A 7086-nucleotide genomic window follows, 5' to 3' on the forward strand; every position below is an offset into this window, starting at 1 on the left:
ACAGGAAGTTGCGCCGTTTATGAATGGACAGTTTATCACACACTTTGTTGAATGGGGGGATTATTCCAGTTCCATTTGCCGGTGTAACGTTCAAAGGAAGAGGTGGCAGAAGTTTATAATTTTGTTGCACGTTCATCGAATTACCAGAGGTGTCAACAGTACCTTGTCTGATGGTTGTAGCAACAGCAGACTCCGTGTCACCACTACAGCTGATGGGCCCAGGGTTTTGGTGGATATCCCAAGTGTAATTGGTAAACAGCGCAGTGAAAGTGTGGACTGGGTGGAGTGGAAATGTACTGGAAGAAAAGTAACGTTACAGAACTGGGGGTGTGGGGGTGGGTTACGGTCTGTGGAGTGATTTGCGAGGGCGGTGTCGCTTGGCGCTAGGCGATTCAAATTCTTCGACAGCTTTTGGTACTACGTGAATGTCGCTTGGCGCGAGACGATTCAAATCCTTCGACAGCTTTTGGTACTACGTGAATGTCGCTTGGCGCGAGACGATTCAAATCCTTCGACAGCTTTCAGCACTAGGTGAATCTCGTAAGGCAAATATTGCAAGGCGCCAGGCGAGTGGCGTGAGGCAAATGTTGTGAGGTGAATGGTGCAAAGCAAATCTTGGAAGACACGAGGCAAATGGCACGAGGTGGATGGCACCAGGCAAATGTTGCGAGGTGAATGGCGCAAAGTGATTATTGCAAGGCACGAGGTGAATGGCATGAGGCAAATGTTGTGAGGTGAATGGTGCAAAGCGAATGTTGGAAGGCACGAGGTGAATGGCGCAAAGCCATTGTTGCAAGGCACGAGGCGAATGTTGTGAGGCGAATGGCGCAAGGCACAAGGTGAATAGCACGAGGCAAATGTTGTGAGGTGAATGGTGCAAAGCGAATGTTGGAAGGCACGAGGCGAATGTCGCTTGGCTAATGTTGTGAAGCGCGAGGCGAATGTCGCTTGGTGAATGTTGCGAAGCGCGAGGCGAATGTCGCTTGGTGAATGTTGTGAAGCACGAGGCGAATGTCGCTTGGTGAATGTTGCGAAGCGCGAGGCGAATGTCGCTTGGCTAATGTTGCGAAGCGCGAGGCGAATGTCGCTTGGTGAATGTTGCGAAGCGCGAGGCGAATGTCGCTTGGTGAATGTTGCGAGGCGAATGTCGCTTGGTGAATGTTGCGAAGCGCGAGGCGAATGTCGCTTGGTGAATGTTGCGAAGCGCGAGGCGAATGTCGCTTGGTGAATGTTGCGAAGCGCGAGGCGAATGTCGCTTGGTGAATGTTGCGAAGGGCAAGGCGAATGTCGCTTGGTGAATGTTGTGAAGCGCGAGGCGAATGTCGCTTGGTGAATGTTGCGAAGCGCGAGGCGAATGTCGCTTGGTGAATGCTGCGAAGCGCGAGGCGAATGTCGCTTGGCGAATGTTGCGAAGCGCGAGGCGAATGTCGCTTGGCGAATGTTGCGAAGCGCGAGGCGAATGTCGCTAGGCGAATGTTGCGAAGCGCGAGGCGAATGTCGCTTGGCGAATGTTGCGAAGCGCGAGGCGAATGTCGCTTGGCGAATGTTGCGAAGCGCGAGGCGAATGTCGCTTGGCGAATGTTGCGAAGCGCGAGGCGAATGTCGCTTGGCTAATGTTGCGAAGCGCGAGGCGAATGTCGCTTGGCGAATGTTGCGAAGCGCGAGGCGAATGTCGCTTGGCGAATGTTGCGAAGCGCGAGGCGAATGTCGCTTGGCGAATGTTGCGAAGCGCGAGGCGAACGTCGCTTGGCGAATGTTGCGAAGCGCGAGGCGAATGTCGCTTGGCGAATGTTGCGAAGCGCGAGGCGAATGTCGCTTGGCGAATGTTGCGAAGCGCGAGGCGAATGTCGCTTGGCGAATGTTGCGAAGCGTGAAGCGAATGTCGCTTGGCGAATGTTGCGAAGCGCGAGGCGAACGTCGCTTGGCGAATGTTGCGAAGCGCGAGGCGAATGTCGCTTGGCGAATGTTGCGAAGCGCGAGGCGAATGTCGCTTGGCGAATGTTGCGAAGCATGAAGCGAATATCGCTTGGCGAATGTTGCGAAGCGTGAGGTGAACGTCGCTTGGCGAATGTTGCGAAGCGCGAGGCGAATGTCGCTTGGCGAATGTTGCGAAGCGCGAGGCGAATGTCGCTTGGCGAATGTTGCGAAGCGCGAGGCGAATGTCGCTTGGCGAATGTTGCGAAGCGCGAGGCGAATGTCGCTTGGCGAATGTTGCGAAGCATGAAGCGAATATCGCTTGGCGAATGTTGCGAAGCGCGAGGCGAACGTCGCTTGGCGAATGTTGCGAAGCGCGAGGCGAACGTCGCTTGGCGAATGTTGCGAAGCGCGAGGCGAATGTCGCTTGGCGAATGTTGCGAAGCGCGAGGCGAATGTCGCTTGGCGAATGTTGCGAAGCGCGAGGCGAATGTCGCTTGGCGAATGTTGCGAAGCGCGAGGCGAATGTCGCTTGGCGAATGTTGCGAAGCATGAAGCGAATATCGCTTGGCGAATGTTGCGAAGCGCGAGGCGAACGTCGCTTGGCGAATGTTGCGAAGCGCGAGGCGAACGTCGCTTGGCGAATGTTGCGAAGCGCGAGGCGAACGTCGCTTGGCTGTTAACGTTGTCAGTGTACATTTGAAACCGATGAAGACTCGACATTGTGACAGTTTCGGATTTCTAGTTGGATTTATTTTTTGCTTTCTTCGTTTTCATCAATTTATTTGTTTTGTAAATAATTTGTATAATTTAGATAAACATTTATTTCTTTTCGAACTCCTGCACTGGTGGATGTTTCGACAATCTCTTCCTCTCAGACTTTATATTAAATATTTTTTATTTTCATCATTATTGCCCGACTTGTTTTGAATTAGTCAGTCAGTTTCCCCGTCAGTGGCGCAGCGTCCGGAACCCACACGCAAATAAAATAAAGCTCGAGTCTAATCAGCATCCGTTTGACCGTAAGGCACAAAGTTTTTAAACATCTGTCAAATCCAGAAAAACGTTATCATTTGAATGAAATATTAAAAATGCAAAAGAGAGCCGCTTGAATAATTATCTGTTCCAGGAAACTTGAACTCAGTAAATCAGTTTATAACGCGTCTAAATAAGCTTCAGAGAATGAAGCGGAGCGTGACGGTAATTAAATTCTCACAATTCAGAGACTAATTAATGCGCCGTAATCAAGGTACACACTCCATTAGGGACGCAGAGGTTCAACAAACAGCGCGACGAACTCGTGAAAGCCGTTTCAGACGCTCGTGGAGGCTCCGAGAGACGACGTCCCTGAGAGAGACCATCCTCCAGATCTCGACTCGCTGTCTGTGCTGCTGTGTGTCGGATCGGAGCCGTGAGGGGGGGTGAAGACTGTGGGGCACGTTTCAGAGATTACAGGAAAAATACTCAAAATTAAGGTGGAAATAATAATAATAATAATATTTAATGTAAAGTCATAGATGAGTAACTTTTTCAATTATTATAAAATAATCAGTATTTCTGCATTTTTCAGAATTATAGGAACACTTTTGTGTGTTTTTTTCACACCTGTTTGGAGCGCAAGTTGGAAAAATATGTAAATAATTAAAAGTCCCTGGAGAGCTGGTGTGATCTGTAACTGGCTGTGGGACGTGAAAAAGGGGGCAGCTGTAACGAGGAGGGTGTGGAGGGAGCGTTGAGGTGGATGACGGACCAGACGGTGGTGTAACGTGTGTTTAATGAAGGTTGTTGGATTATTGACACATCAAATGGACAAATGTTGGGATGTAAAGCTCTCTCACGATGTTCAGCCTGGTTCCTCGTGTTCTTCCTCAAGCTGCGCCTGTGCTTCAATGTTCATCACTTTCCTCTGGTTGAAACTCGGTTCTGTTGGCACTTCCATCTGATTCGTCTAGGTCTTTTTTACACTCCTGTCCTCCATTTAAGCAGATGAAGAGGGATCTCCAATAAAACCTGCCTGATGGACTTCATTGTCCAGGCGAGCGCTTGGCAGCTGCTGCTTCGTGGCTTTTTCTGACTCGGCTCTCAGAAAACGTCGGTCTTGAATAGAGAGAGGTTTAGCGAGTTTAAAATTAAAAAGACGAAGAAGGAAGAAATTCCTCACGACTGTTGCATTGTTGGCTCTTGGATTCACTCAACGCTTCAGGAAATGCAGACGACAGACGAGCTGGATTTTAATCATCTTCCCTTGTCGCGGTCAAAAGGCGCTGCAGAACCCCATTTGGCCTTTCACTTCTCATCGCTGCTGAGGAACAGAATCAGAAACGAGGCTTTTTGTGGCGGCAGATTGGACGAGAGACACATCAGGAGGCACCAGACTGAACAAGGTTCAACAAAGATCTTGTGTTCTTCCTCATTCTCTGGCGAAGTCCTTCTGGAAGCCTCGAGATGAGAATGAAAGCGTGCCTGACCGGGAGACTCGTCATCCTGGATGCGAAATCTCATCTCCGTTCTCAAAATCCAACGCCAAAAAGTCGAGGAGATGCTGAAGCTTCAGATCGAATGATGATGATTCGGCTCTTGTGCGTGTATCAAGATTCAATCCCCTGTACATGATGTAACTGAGGGTGAGGACAGTGGGGTGGTCCAGCTACCAGGGATAGAGGTGGTCAAAGGAGAGGAGTTCAGATATCTGGCATCAATTGGACAAAGTAATGGAGAGTGCACAAGAAGAGAGTGCAAGCAGCTTGGAATGGATGGATGGAGGAGATCGTCAGGAGTGATTTGGGACAGAAGAGTGAAAAGGAAAGACAGGAGTAAAAGCAGCAATGGTGTACGGTTTGGAGACAAAAAGACAGGAGGCTGAACTGGAGGGAGCAGAGCTGAAGGTGCTGAGATGTTCACTGGGAGAGGCAAATCTGGACAGGATTAGAAATGAGTCGGTATATTATAGGGACAGAGGGACATGGAGGACGGCTTGGAGACAGTGAGAGGTGAGATTGAGATGGTTTGGACACGTACAAAGGTGAGATCCAGGGAATAATGGGGAAAAGGATGCCAGGTAGAAGGAAAAGAGGAAGAGCAAAGCATGTCTGTGAAGGTTCTCCATCATCCAGGTCATCTTAACTCATTTATCCTCCAGTGGACCAAATGACTCAACAACTCTCCTTTGGGTTGCTTTTGGTCCACTGGAGGATAAATACCTGGAACTCCCCACTAATCAGACGGAACTGAAGAAGCCTTTCAGATGGGAGGTGAAACGTCTTCAAGGATTTCAAGCAAGGCCAGTTGCCTTCTTTCGCACCTACAGTTGAGGAAGAGCAAAGATGAGGTTTTTGGATATGGTGAAGGAGGACATGAGAACGGTTGGTGTGACAGGAGGAGATGGAGGGACATTATCTGCTGTGGAGAGCCCTAATTGGAACAGCTGAAAGAACACGACATGATGGAACGCTGCCGTGATGTCCAGTGTCCTTTCCGTGGTATGTATTGCCCAATCGAGCAGCATTTCTCCTCCAGGTGACTCTGGAATGATTGATCCCGAGTCCTGAGAGCTGAGCTCTGCTTCCGCTGATTCCTTTCCCTCCGTGTTCATTTGTTTAGGTTCTTGTCTTGACTCCGCCCCTGTCGTGTCATTGGTTGTGCACCTGTTCCGTGTTTTAGTTGCAATCATTTGATGTCTGTCTTGTTTGTTTCACGATCCATATTCACTCTCCGGACAGACCTGTGATTCTTTCTCTCAGTTCCTCATTTATGCACAATAGTTTTGGCACCCCAGTAATCCCTCTTTTTTTTTTTTTTTTAAATTCATGATTGTTAAAGTGACGCAGGTTGATGTACAGTACTGGTTCAGGGACCATTTAATCCCCTCCCCTTTCTGAATTGTTTGAGCTGATACCCATCCCCGTAGCTGGGATGTTTCAGTACATTTTATTTCCGAACGTGGGGCGTCCTCGCCACGTATTCGTCTGTTTATAAACCACTCGCTCAGCAGCCAGTTTGGAAAAGTCACTTGAGGTCATGTGCGGGTCAGAGGTCGTGACCGCGGAGCCACAGCAAACATGACGGCTCGCCCAGATTGAACGAAGACTCCGAAATCAAGACAAAAAAATGACGATTTTAAGGAAGGATCTGACATTGTAAATTATTGTTGGCCGGTTTTCCCGATGGAGCGCACGATTCTGTGTCAGAGGCTGTCGGTTCCGCCATGTTTGTTGTGACCTTCACAGGCATGAGGCAGCGGGCAGCACAGCGTGTCATTCAGGTACCGAGAGGTTATTGTCGCTCCACAGGGTACTATTCATCTTTTTAATACATCGACCTGGATCACTTTAAATCTCAAAGCCTGAAGACTGGCGTTTGTCTTTGGAACACTTCCCAGATTTTATGCACATGTAACTGTTTAAAAAAAAAGACACTTGGAGAGCATTTTCCGCCAACTCCATCTCTGACTCGCTCACTTGTGGAGGAACAGGTAGTTGTAGTAATGGCTGTAATGATGTACGTGGGATCTCGGTGCTGGTTTCAGCAGCATTAAGCTCCATTTGATAAAGGTTATTTTTCAAATCCCAATCCACTTTAACTTCAGATGAAAGCGGGAAATGCCTTTCAGCTTCCACGCTGAACGTATTCTGTTATTTAGAACAAAAAAATAAAAAGGTGAACATTGATGATGTTCATTACGGACTGCACTTTTCTTGTAAAACCTTGCCAGTTTGGATGTTTTTTTTCCCCCACACAACCTCCAGAGAAGCTCCTATGACAGAAGACTTGGTTATGCTGTCTTATTAAAGTATTGGCACCCCAGGCTTTGTTTGAGTGACTCACGGCCCAGTTAACCAACAGTGATGTTTTGCAATTCGTGCACGATGCGACTCGCAAGCGCACCATTGCACAACTTCCTGAGAAATCTGATTTATATTTTTAATCAGTAAACACCCGGATTTGGATTTGTTTGCCCGCTGCATCACAGTGGGGTTAAAACTCGGCCTGCTTCCATGAAGGAAAGTGTGAGTGCAGGCGGTGTGTCGACAGAACCATTTGTTTTATTTCCGATGTTCCAGTGATGGAGATTGGAACGGTTTGTGTATCGCTCGGCGAGCTCCACGTGTTGGCAGCTTGTTAGACGACGTCAACATTAATACATTTGAGATCTGAAATGAAGACCATCTCCAT

General features: G+C 48.6%; 1 protein-coding gene across 1 annotated transcript in view; it reads left to right on the plus strand.

Moving 5' to 3' along the window:
- The window catches only part of cdkal1 (CDK5 regulatory subunit associated protein 1-like 1), a 358098-nt gene that overhangs the window by 203295 nt on the left and 147717 nt on the right, over positions 1-7086 (plus strand). The gene's annotated exons all lie outside the window — the stretch shown is intronic.

The sequence above is a fragment of the Neoarius graeffei genome, chromosome 5 (assembly GCF_027579695.1).
Source record: "Neoarius graeffei isolate fNeoGra1 chromosome 5, fNeoGra1.pri, whole genome shotgun sequence".
NCBI classification, from domain to species: domain Eukaryota; kingdom Metazoa; phylum Chordata; class Actinopteri; order Siluriformes; family Ariidae; genus Neoarius; species Neoarius graeffei.